Raw genomic sequence first — 11,313 nt, forward strand, 5'->3', positions numbered from 1 at the left:
TTTTGTAACACCATTTGTTGAAAAACCCCAACGCGTTCCTCATTGTGTAGTATTGGTGCCCTTGTCAAAGATCAGTTGACTGTACATGTGTGGGCTTATTTCTGGACTCTCCACTCTATTTCATTGGTGAATATGTCTATCTTATGCCACTACCAAATTGACTTAATTGCTGTAATTTGTGTTATATTTTGAAATCAGAAAATGTAATGCCTCTGGCTTTGTTGTTCTTGCTCAAGATTACTTTGGCTATTTGGAATCTTTTGTAGGTCCCTATGATTTCTTGGATTTTTTCTCTATTTCTGTAAAAATGCCACTGGGATTTTGATGAGGATCACATGAAATCACTAGATTGCTTTGGGTATTATGGCCATTTTAACAACACTAAATCTTCTAATACATGAACACAAGATGTCTTTCCATTTATGTGTCTTCTTTAATATCTTTTATCAATGTTTTCTATTAGCAGTACAGAAGACTCATCTCCTTCATTAAATGTATTCCTAAGTACTTTACTCATTTTCATACCATCATAAATGGGATGTTTCTTAATTATTTTCAGATAGTTATTTGTTAATACAGGCAAATATCAGTGATATGTGAATGTTAATTTTCCATCTTGTAACATTACTGAATTTATGTATTAGTTTTAAAAATGTTTGGTTGTTTTGAGTCTTCAGATTTTCTGCATATATGATCATGCCATCTGCAAAAAGAGATATTTATTCCTGTCTGATATGGATACCTTTTATTTCTTTTGTTTATCTGCTCTGACTAGAACTTATACTACTCTGTGGAATGAAATTGACAAGAGTGAACGTCCTTTTCTAGTACCTGTTCTTAAAGGAAAAGGTTCAGTTTTTCATCATTGAGTATATTAGCTTTGGACTTTTCATAGATGGTTCTTATTATGTTGAGGTAAATTCCTTCCACATATACTTTCTTGAGAGATTTTGTCATGAAAGAGTGTTGAATTCTGTCAAATGTTTTTTCCGTATAGGTTGAGATGATCATGCGTTTTTTATCCTTCAGTCTGTGAATGTGATGTACCACATTGATTGATTTGCATATACTGAACCATTCTTACATTCCAGAGGTAATTCCTGCTGGTTCATGATGTATGATCCTTTTAATATGCTATTGAGCTTGGTTTGATAGTATTTTGTCTTTTTTTCCCTTTCATGAAGATTGGGGTCTCACTATGTTGCCCAGGCAGGACTTGAACTCCTGAGCTCATGCTGTCCTCCTTCCTCTGCCTCCCAAAATGCTGGGATTACAGGCATGAGCCACTGCACCCAGGAGTTTACTAATATTTTGTTGAGGATTTTTGTATCTAGGTTCATCACGGATATTGACCTATAGTTATTTTTTTTTGTAGTGTCTTCATTTAGCTTTGGTATAAGGTTAATGTTGGCCTTATTAAATGAGTTAGAAAGTATTTTCTTCAATGTTTTGGAAGAGCTGGAGAATGACTGGTGTTCATTCTTTAAATGTTTGATAGAATTCACTAGAAAAGCCATCTGGTCCTGGGTATTTCTTTGTTGTGAAGATTTTGATTACTTATTAAATCTCCTTATCTGTTTTAGTATGTTCAAAAACCTATTTTCTGCTTTATGATTCAGCTATAGTAGATAGGTGATATGTGTCTAGGAATTTATGTATTCCTTCTAGTTTTTCCACTTTGTTGGCATCTAATTGTTCATATTAGTCCCTTTTTATTTTTATGATGTCAGTTATAATGTTTTTTCTTTCACTTCTGGTTTTATTTGAGTTTTCCCTTTATTTGTTAGTTTAATTAAGGGATTACCATTTTTGTTATTTTTTAAAAATATCAAACTCAAGTAATTATTTTCCTGTTGATTTTTTCTTCTACTTATTACTGCTCTAATTTTTGTCATTTTCTTTTTCTGCTCAGTTATGACAGAGTTGTTTTTTCTTTTTCTAGTTCCTTCGGGTATACTAAGTTAAGTCGTTTTGGGGGGATTCTTCTTCTGTTTTATAATAGGTATTTGTCACTATAAACTTTCCTCTTGGTAATGCTTTTGATGCAACTCATAAGTTGTGAGATGTTCTGTTTTCCCTTTTGTCTCAAAATATTTTTAAATTTTCCTTTTAATTTATTTTTTGACCCATTTGTTGTGCACTATATTGTTTAATTTGCACATATTTATACATTGTTCTAGTTATCTTTTGTTATTGATTTCTAGTTTCCTTCCTTTAACATTGAAAAAGACATTAGGCATGATTTCAATCTTTTCAAATTTAAAATTTCTTTTTTGATGTAACATATGATCTATACTCAAAGATGTTCTGTGTGTGCTTGAGAAGAAGATGTATTCTGTTGCTGCTGGGTGGCTTGTTCTTTGTATATCTGTTAAATCCACTTGTTCTACAGTGTTACTCAAAGCTGTTTACTTACTGATTTTCTATCTGGATTTCTATCCATCATTGAAAGTGAGGTATTGAAGCCTCCTACTAGTAAAGTACTGCTGCGTATTGTTCCCTTAAGTTATGTCAATGTTTGTTTCACATATTTAGGTGCTCTGATGATGGGTGCATATATATTTATCATTGTTATACATCTTCCTGATGAACTGACCCTGTCTATCATTACACAATGACCTTCTTTGTCTCCTGTAACAGTATTTGGCTTAATTTTATTTTATTTTATTTTTTTTGACAGAGTCTCGCTCAGTCGCCCAGGCTGGAGTGCAGTGGCTCAATCTCCACTCACTGCAAGCTCCGCCTCCCGGGTTCACGCCATTCTCCTGCCTCAGCCTCCAGAGTAGCTGGGACTACAGGCGCCCGCTACCACGCCCAGCTAATTTTTTTTTGGATTTTTTTAGTAAAGACGGGGTTTCACCGTGTTAGCCAGGCTGGTCGCGATCTCCTGACCTCGTGATCCGTCCGCCTGGGCCTCCCAAAGTGCTGGGATTACAGGCATGAGCCACCGCGCCCGGCCGGCTTAATATTTTTATTGTCTAATGTAAGTATGCGTCCCTGTAGAAGAGGAAAATTATAGACACAAGGAAATCAGCAGATGAATTTGAAGTTATGCTGCCAGAAACCAAGAAACTAACAGAAGGTACGAGAAAAGCCTGAAAGAGATCTTTTCCTAGCACCTTCTGAGGCAGTATGACCCTGACAATGCCGTGATATTGTGATTCTAGTCTTCAGAATTGTCAGACAATTGATAATTATTGTTTAAGCCATGCATTTTATGTTACATTGTTATGGAAGCCTTAGCAAACTAACACAGACATTAAAATCATAATGTGTAACTGTGGTCCTTTAAAAAATAACTGCAATAAAATATAGAGTAAAAGTAAAAAGTTCAGTGAAGGAAAATGTGTAGAGCTTAACTTACTAAGATGAAGGGGCAATGGAAACGCACTAGCAGATATCACACTTGTAGATGTTACCAACCTCTCTGCCCCACAAGTAAACTCTCAAGGATAATAGAGACTGAACTTGTTTCCGTGATTTCCCTAAGCCAACATGCGGAATGCAGTCTTCTCAGACTGGTACTTAAAATCCACCAGCTAACCAACTTACCGAATCAAATATATTCCCACATTATTACTTTATTCATCTCTCTCTTCTTCAAATTTTGTTTTGTCTTTTCTTACTGACAACAGTCCTCCATAAGAAATGAAGCATATGTATGTACAGATGTGAAATGTCTCTGAGTTATTCAATGACCTTAGACAAAAAGATAAAGATGATTACTGATAGTTGAATTCCTTAAAAATTGTTTTAAATGAGGTTGAATTTTTTTCTAGAATTTAAAATACCTGAAGTATTCCATTATATGGTTCAATTTTGAGGAAATAATCTGTGACCAGGTAATAGTATAAGCTAAAGTACAGAAGGTAAAAAGATTATATATCAGGTATATAAACGGAGGAAGGAAATCAGATTTCTTAATACTGAAGAGTTACTGGAGCACACAGAATGAGGACAAAGAAACTATATTTATTAATGTTAAAGAGTAATTATAAAATTTGGTAGAGATAATGCAGCTAGAGTAGGGATAAATCTTACCCAACTGGTATATTCTATAGAACTGAGAGACTCTTGTTGCTAGGCAATTAATCTAAAACTTAAATGAGAGACAATTGGAGAGAATTTATGATTTTCTTCATCATGTGAGGCCTCAAATAAAAATATTCACAAAGATGAGTGTATAAACAATCCCAATCCACGAATAGGGCTACAACTAGATAAGATCTGACGATTGGAGCTGACAATTCATCTGTTGGTAAGTCATTCAAAAGTTTAGCTCTAGAAGAGAGAAGCACCAGTACTTACGCATGCATGAATACACACAGATACACATACACGCACAATGTAATTCTTTACCAAGTGTTCAGATATTCAGGAGGATTTACACTCAATTATTTGGTAGTCTACTTACTTGCTTCAGAATCTTTAACATGTTTTTAAGGATTTTTTTAAATTTTACTCATAGTTTATAAAAAGTGAATTAGGCTATAAATGAAAGCGAGAGGGATGTGGTAATTAGGGTACAGAGAATGATGAATTCAATGAGTGTGGAGAGAAAAAACCCAAAATTTGTAAAGGGTAATGTATGACCAACTACTTTGAAGTCTCTACTATTATAGCACTATACCACATTATTAATGAAAATGTTATATTTTCTCAGGAGGTGTAGTCTCTGGAGTCATTGTATAAGATAACGTAATAAGTGCAAAGGCAGTCTGGCTCAAATATTTTTTTCAATTTGTTTCCAACTGCTTGCAAGATAAGTTCTTATAAACAAATTCTGAAAGATGTATACCGGTTAAGTTCACTTTCAATGGGGCTACATTAATGAAAAATAATCCTTTTCCATCACAACAAAAATCCACACTCCATAATAATTAACAAATATATATCAAGAGAGATATGGAGAGAAAATCAGTGTAACAAAATTTTACTCACAATGTATAGATGTTGTCCTCAAAGATTTCTTCTACTGATCTGGCTTTCTTCTTGTGGCCTCTCGGCATTTTGTGAAGTAAACCTCCCTTTTATATCACTTGATTACTTTACCCAAGCAATCAAGCCACTCTTTTCACTTTAGTGAGAAGGATAACATATTCAGCCTGCAAAAAATCCACTGCTACATACATACAATGACAAACCAAATACTAAATATCTAATCCTATATTAAACAAACATGAAATGAAAATTTTTTGGTTTTATAACTTAAAATCACTGATATGCAATAACAATAGTAACTCATAAAAACGAAGACAAGGTTGATTTTCACTTAGGGTCCTATGCATTAATGAGGAAACTTAGAAAAACAGCTAGTTAAGAAAAAATGTGAACAGAATAAAAATTATTAAGAGCATAGGAGTGTTTAAAATATCTGTCCATGATTTCATCGTTTAAGGGTGAAATGTCAGGCTATTTGATTTTAATTTTATGTTTCCCCTTTTTAAGCACCCCTAAATATATTCTGTGATTTATTATCCCAGAAGTGTTGGCAGTGAGCTGTAGGAGTGGCCAAAGCAGACAAAGGATTAATCTAGATTCACTTGAGGATTGTGGTCAACAGTGGTTGAACTGAAGAAGTCCAGAGCTAGGCTATGGGGATGGAAGGCACAGGAGGGGAATTTGGAAAGGGGGAAAAAAGAAAAGAAAGTTATTTTAATCCTCTATGAATTTGATATGTAAGTTTCAATTAAGAATAAAAGTTGTGGTTAATATATCCAAATTAGGATGGTCAAGGATGGTAACACCGTAGAGATGATGGTCATAGGTCAACAGCGAAAGCTTATTGAAGATGAGATGTAAAGGTAAAAACAAACAAACAAACAAACAAAGAAACTGGGTGCTGTATGGGTTTTCTATGCTTGGCAAACACAGTAAATATTATTGGCATAATTGGATAAGATGATTGGCAGAGAAGAAAGTAATATCTGACACCCATTTATTTGTGGTTTGTGCAGGACAGATTTGGGAAGTTGGTGTAATAGTAAGGAAGAAAAATAGACAATAATATAATGAGATGGCTGCCAGTTAAGTGGTTTGTAAGGGCCTCTGGCAATCAAAGCAAATTATGGCCAAACATCTGGTTTATAGGGAATATGAGAATGCTGAGAATAGAAAACTCGCTCTCTGCTGGGCTTCACATCGTTGAGATATAAGTTTTGTAAACTTCAGTAGCAATAAGGAGCTCTCCATAAAGAGATATGAGTAGAGAAGAGATTATTGTGGCTTTTCATGAAAGAAAGTTTCTGTAAGTGACAGGAAAATGATTCCAGAGAAAAGAGGCCAAACATCAAGATGAAACATAATTAAGGAGAAAAGAATCCAGGTATAGAAGATGACAGGTGCTGAAACTAGCATTTTTGATTTTTGTATTACCTACCATTGAAAGTGGTATTTAATCAGTGTGTTTTAGATTCCTCATAGCAGATTTCACTTTCTCCTGTGATTTTTTTCAATTAAGCCAGTAGTTCTTAATCTCATTACTTTGATAATCTCATCATTAATAGCCTGATAATCACTGTGAATACTCTCACTAGCTAAATAAAACTAGGCATTTTCTACGTAAAATATGGAATGGAATTTCACAAATTTCTAAAGTGTATCTTCGCCCCAAACACTCTGCCTGAATTTATGCTATGTATCATTAACTTATTTTGGCCTGTGTCATTCATTTTTGTTTCTAAGTATGCAGCTTAGTGTCTACATATTATATGGTTTAATTAATATGTTATTCAAGAGCAAAGCAACAAATCAGTATTGCCAGCCAGACATACTAGATTTCTCATTTGCACAAATATGTAGTAGTAAATTTGTACTATTGGGTAAAACTTTTTATTGTATTTTTATATAAGCTATGTAAATGTGTTTTCATATATGACATAAATACTTTTGGAGGACAATCTCAGGAGCTGGTGACTTTATCGTCTTAAAACTGCAAGGGACATTGATGACTTTGTCCCAGCATAATATTGCCTTCCCCAAAGCTTTCCTCCCCCTTTTTGGGGTTCATTGATTTCCTTTTCATTTCTGAAGGCAGTTTGTTTTGTCTTCAGCATTTTCACATCTCTGACTGTTACTTTCCTGGCTTGTTTTATTTCCTTTTCATTTTTCATAGCCAAAGGCTTTGAAAACAGTTATTTTTATTAAGGGTATAACTAAATATATACATCTTTGAGTAATAGCTATCTATGGACACATGGTACCACCTCATTTAATTCCACTATTTTTTATTGTGTTATTCCACAAAGGTATCCATTACAGTAAATATTACTATTTTTGAAGAGCAACTGATGCTTTGTAATTTGACAGGAAGAGGTGAAGATAGGACAAGTAATGATTTGTTGCAAGGAAGTATATATGAAGAAAGATGAAAAAAGATATGAAAGTATTTCTTATATACATACATCTCCAGAGTAATATAACTAAATAATGTATCACTTGAAACTGAAAGGAAGAATATTGATATTTATTCCAATTCAATATGTATAAATCAAGATTCCCTTATCAAAACAAGATATACGTTCAGCTTTTAAGAGCCTTTCCTTTTAAATATTTGTGAAAATGTGCACACATATACATATATTTTGATAACAGCATAATGAATCCATGTGTTCTTTATCTGGGTTCGGGATTTATCAACTGGCAGGCAATTGTCATTTTTTAGTATACAGTCTGAGTTTGCGTCACCAATGTTTAAGAGCCAGTCCAATGTAGTATTATATATTGAGTCATATGTTAAGCCAAACACTAATCCATTTTCACCCATACATTCCTGTTTCTTCTTCACCCTGGCCTATTCATAACACCACCTGTGTGTCTGCCCTTCTTTTTATTTTATCTTTTAATTTGGCTGCTCTGATAGATTGACTGCCAGAAAACAGACCACTAAGGGTCAGCATTGCATAAAATCAACCCAAGGGAGAAAGACAGACGAATCTTGCCTCCTGCCTTCCCCTCTTTTGTTCTCACTCATAGCTCCATCATGGTGGCTCCATAATGGCTGCAGGTGAGGCCCTGCTGCATATGAGGATCACACTCCTGCTGCTCTCACTGAGGATATTTCTGTTCCTTTTTTGATGAGCCCATATTGGGCACAAGACCACAGCCCCCCAGAAGTGGTGATAACCCTGAGGGTAACTTGCACTGGTAGTGGTATGAATCTTCTAAGCTGGCTCTCCTGTAGCTTGTGATTTGGAAGAGAGAGACATATTGTCCACATCAGAAGTTTTGATTTCCAAACACCTCCCAGTGTTCACCTACACAGACCAAAGTGCTCTCCTGGAAGATCACCCTATTGTCTGGAATGACTGCTGCTATCATGGTTTTGTGGAAAGGGATCCAGAATCCCTGGTTGCTATTAGCAACTGTTTTTGGGGTTTTCAAGGAATGCTACAGATAAATTACATTGCTTATGAAATGACACCCAAAAGGCCTTCTGCCACATTTGAGCATCTGGTATAAAAAGCTGGGTAGTGAGGAGACAAAATTCCCAACCATGAAATGTGGATTAACAGAAGATATAGTAAGAGAATTAAAGTTTCAAGAATGTGATAATTCCACTCTGATGCAAAGTGGTTATGAGGGCTGGAGGGAGAACCCACACATTTTTTCTTGAACTGGCAATAACGGTAGACTATACTCTATTCGTTATTTGGAAAGTAATACCTCCCTTGGGCAGGAGGAAATAATAGTTGTTGCCAACAAATTAAATGTTGTTTAATAGTGCCATAGGACTTAATGTGATTTTAACTGTACTTGAGATCTGGAATGAAGAAAACCAAGTTACAGCAGGTGACCTATGTATTCTTATATAACTTTTGCAAATGGAAATAAATAGCTATAATTTCTACATATCTGATGATGGTGTAGAACTTGCAGTAAAGGATAAATATGGTAGATTATTATCCTATACCATTATTGGTTCAACCTGTAATATTGGTTTTAATTATAGAGTTATACAGTTCCAGGGTTCTGAATTTATATCATTTGCGTTGCTGTTGGTACACAAGTTAGGTCATAGGTTTGGTGTGCAGAACGATGGTAAAGATTGTTCTTGTGGTCATGAAACATGCACGATGTCTTCAAGAATATAAAGGGCAACAAGGTGAAACATCGTCTCCACAAAAAATACAAAAATTATCCAGATGTGGTGGTCCCAGCAACTCAGGAGGCTGAGATGGGCAGATCCATTGAGCCACTGAGCCAGGAAAATTGAGGCTGGCAATGAGCCGTGATTGTGCCACTGTATTCCAGCCTGAGACAGAGTGAGACCCCGTCTTAAAAAACATATATATATATCAAAGACAAGTCATCTATTCAGACACAGAAATTATTCTATATTGGTCAGCCTTTTATCTAAGCACTATTTGTGTACTGAAATCCAGAGAACATCATTGCAGAGAAGTGCTGTGGCAATGGTGTGGTTGAAGAAGGAGAGAAGCATGACTGTGGATCCTTACAATTATGTGCAAAATACCCATGTTGTTTGGCAAGCTACACTCTGAAATCTGGGGCTGCCCGTGCTTTTGGGCTTTGATGCAAAGCCTACTAATTCATGCTGTCAGGCAATATGTGCAGAGAAGAGAACAACGAATGCGTTATCTCATAGTGTTTCAATAGAAATTCACATAATTGTCCAGAAGATATGAATGTGCACAACAGGATCCATTGCATGGGCAGTGTCTACTGCTATGAAAAGGGATGTATTAACTACGAACAGTGTAGACAAATTTTTGGCAAAGAAGCAAACAGTGCAAACCAGAGTTGCTACAGAGAAATTAATACCTGTGATTACCATTTTGGTCACTGTGGTATCTGAGGCTGGACATGTAAGATATAATATCTCAGATATCTTGTGTGGGAGAGTTCAGTGTGAGAATGTGAAAGAAATTACCCATTTGAGAGATCACACTACTGTGCACTGAACTCACATCAGTGGTGTTACTTGCTACAGTACTGACTTTCATCTGGGGATGACAATAACTGATATTGGTGAAGTGAAAAATAGCACAGAGTATGGTCCAAAACAAGCGTACATTGACAGGAAGTGTGTTCATTATCATTTTGGAAAAGTACTTCTTCTAAGACCGGCAATATGAGAGGACTCTGCAACCATAAATATTAGTGCCACTGCAACCAAAGGTGGAAAATACTCATTGCCTGATACAGGGCACTGGAAATAGTGTTGATAGTGGCCTATACCCTGCCCACCCCAAAAAGATGAAAGAGTTGTTCAAAAGGATTTTCTTGATAGTAATTTTTTGATTCCTTTTTCTCTTTTGTTTTACTGTTTGTTAATTTTGCTTTCAGTGATACACACAAGAAAGAAGAAAGAAAGAAAGAAAGAAAGAAGGAAAGAAAGAAAGGAAAGAAAGAAAAGGAAAGAAAAGAACGAAAAAAAGAAAGAGAAAAACATCATCTAAGAAAGAAGTGCAAATTGTTCAAACTTCACCTGAGATAGAAAAGCAAACTGTTCAAACTTCACCTAATAAAGAAATGCAAAATGTTCAACTTTCAATTATGAACAAAGAGCAAAATGTTTAAACTTTATTTCAGAAAAAAATAGTAAAAATTTACTATTTCAGAAAATAAACCCAATTCTTAATGAAATTTTTCATCTGTTAATTTTTAATGACCTGGCAGTAGAAATGTTGTTGTGTATGTCAGAGATCATTGAAAGAAAATCCCGGAGATCTATTATATTTAAGAATCACAAATATTAGCCATTAAATGAAAAAGTTAGTACTAGAATATTAATACTTTTCATTATTTTAAGTAATTTTAGTGGTTTATTTTTCATGAAATTAGTCACATGTTTCCTGAGCAAAGGCAGGGCTCATGGATGATGTATGTGCATTTTAATGTGCTGTCTCTCAATTTCAAAACTCCTTCCCTTTTCCAATCTGCTTTGTCACAAGAAGGATGGGTGCCTACACAATATAGCTTTTCTTTGCCAGTCCTCTCTCTATTAGTGTCTTCCAATGGGGCAGCTAGAGGCAGACTAGAAACCTGAGATAACCGTTTAATAGCTGTTCATGTCAGCATTGGCTCAGTAAAAGCTTTTACCTTGGCAGCAGCAGTAGCTCTCAGTCTGTACATGATTTTTATTGTTAAATCAAAAACTTCAGACAAATAAAATTTGGCAGAGTTTACTTGAGGAAAGAATCATTCATGAATTAGTAGCACTCAGAACCAGGAGAGATTCAGAGAACTCCACTAGGCAACATGGCCATTCAGTATTTGTAGACAAAAATAGTAACTGATGTATAGAAGTACATTGATTGGTTACAGCTGGGCATTGGCCTTATTTGGGCA

The 11,313-nt window shown here is 35.2% G+C and overlaps 1 protein-coding gene across 2 annotated transcripts in view; it reads left to right on the forward strand.

Moving 5' to 3' along the window:
• The window catches only part of ADAM29 (ADAM metallopeptidase domain 29), a 105,209-nt gene extending 94,604 nt beyond the window's left edge, over positions 1-10,605 (forward strand). For both annotated transcript variants that reach the window (XR_008524883.1, XR_008524880.1), the window contains one exon: positions 10,309-10,605. The gene's annotated coding sequence lies outside the window, so the exon portion shown is untranslated. The remainder of the gene's footprint in view (positions 1-10,308) is intronic.
• Positions 10,606-11,313: the final 708 nt, after the last annotated feature.

This window comes from Pongo abelii, chromosome 3 (genome assembly GCF_028885655.2).
Source record: "Pongo abelii isolate AG06213 chromosome 3, NHGRI_mPonAbe1-v2.0_pri, whole genome shotgun sequence".
Taxonomy (NCBI): Eukaryota; Metazoa; Chordata; class Mammalia; order Primates; family Hominidae; genus Pongo; species Pongo abelii.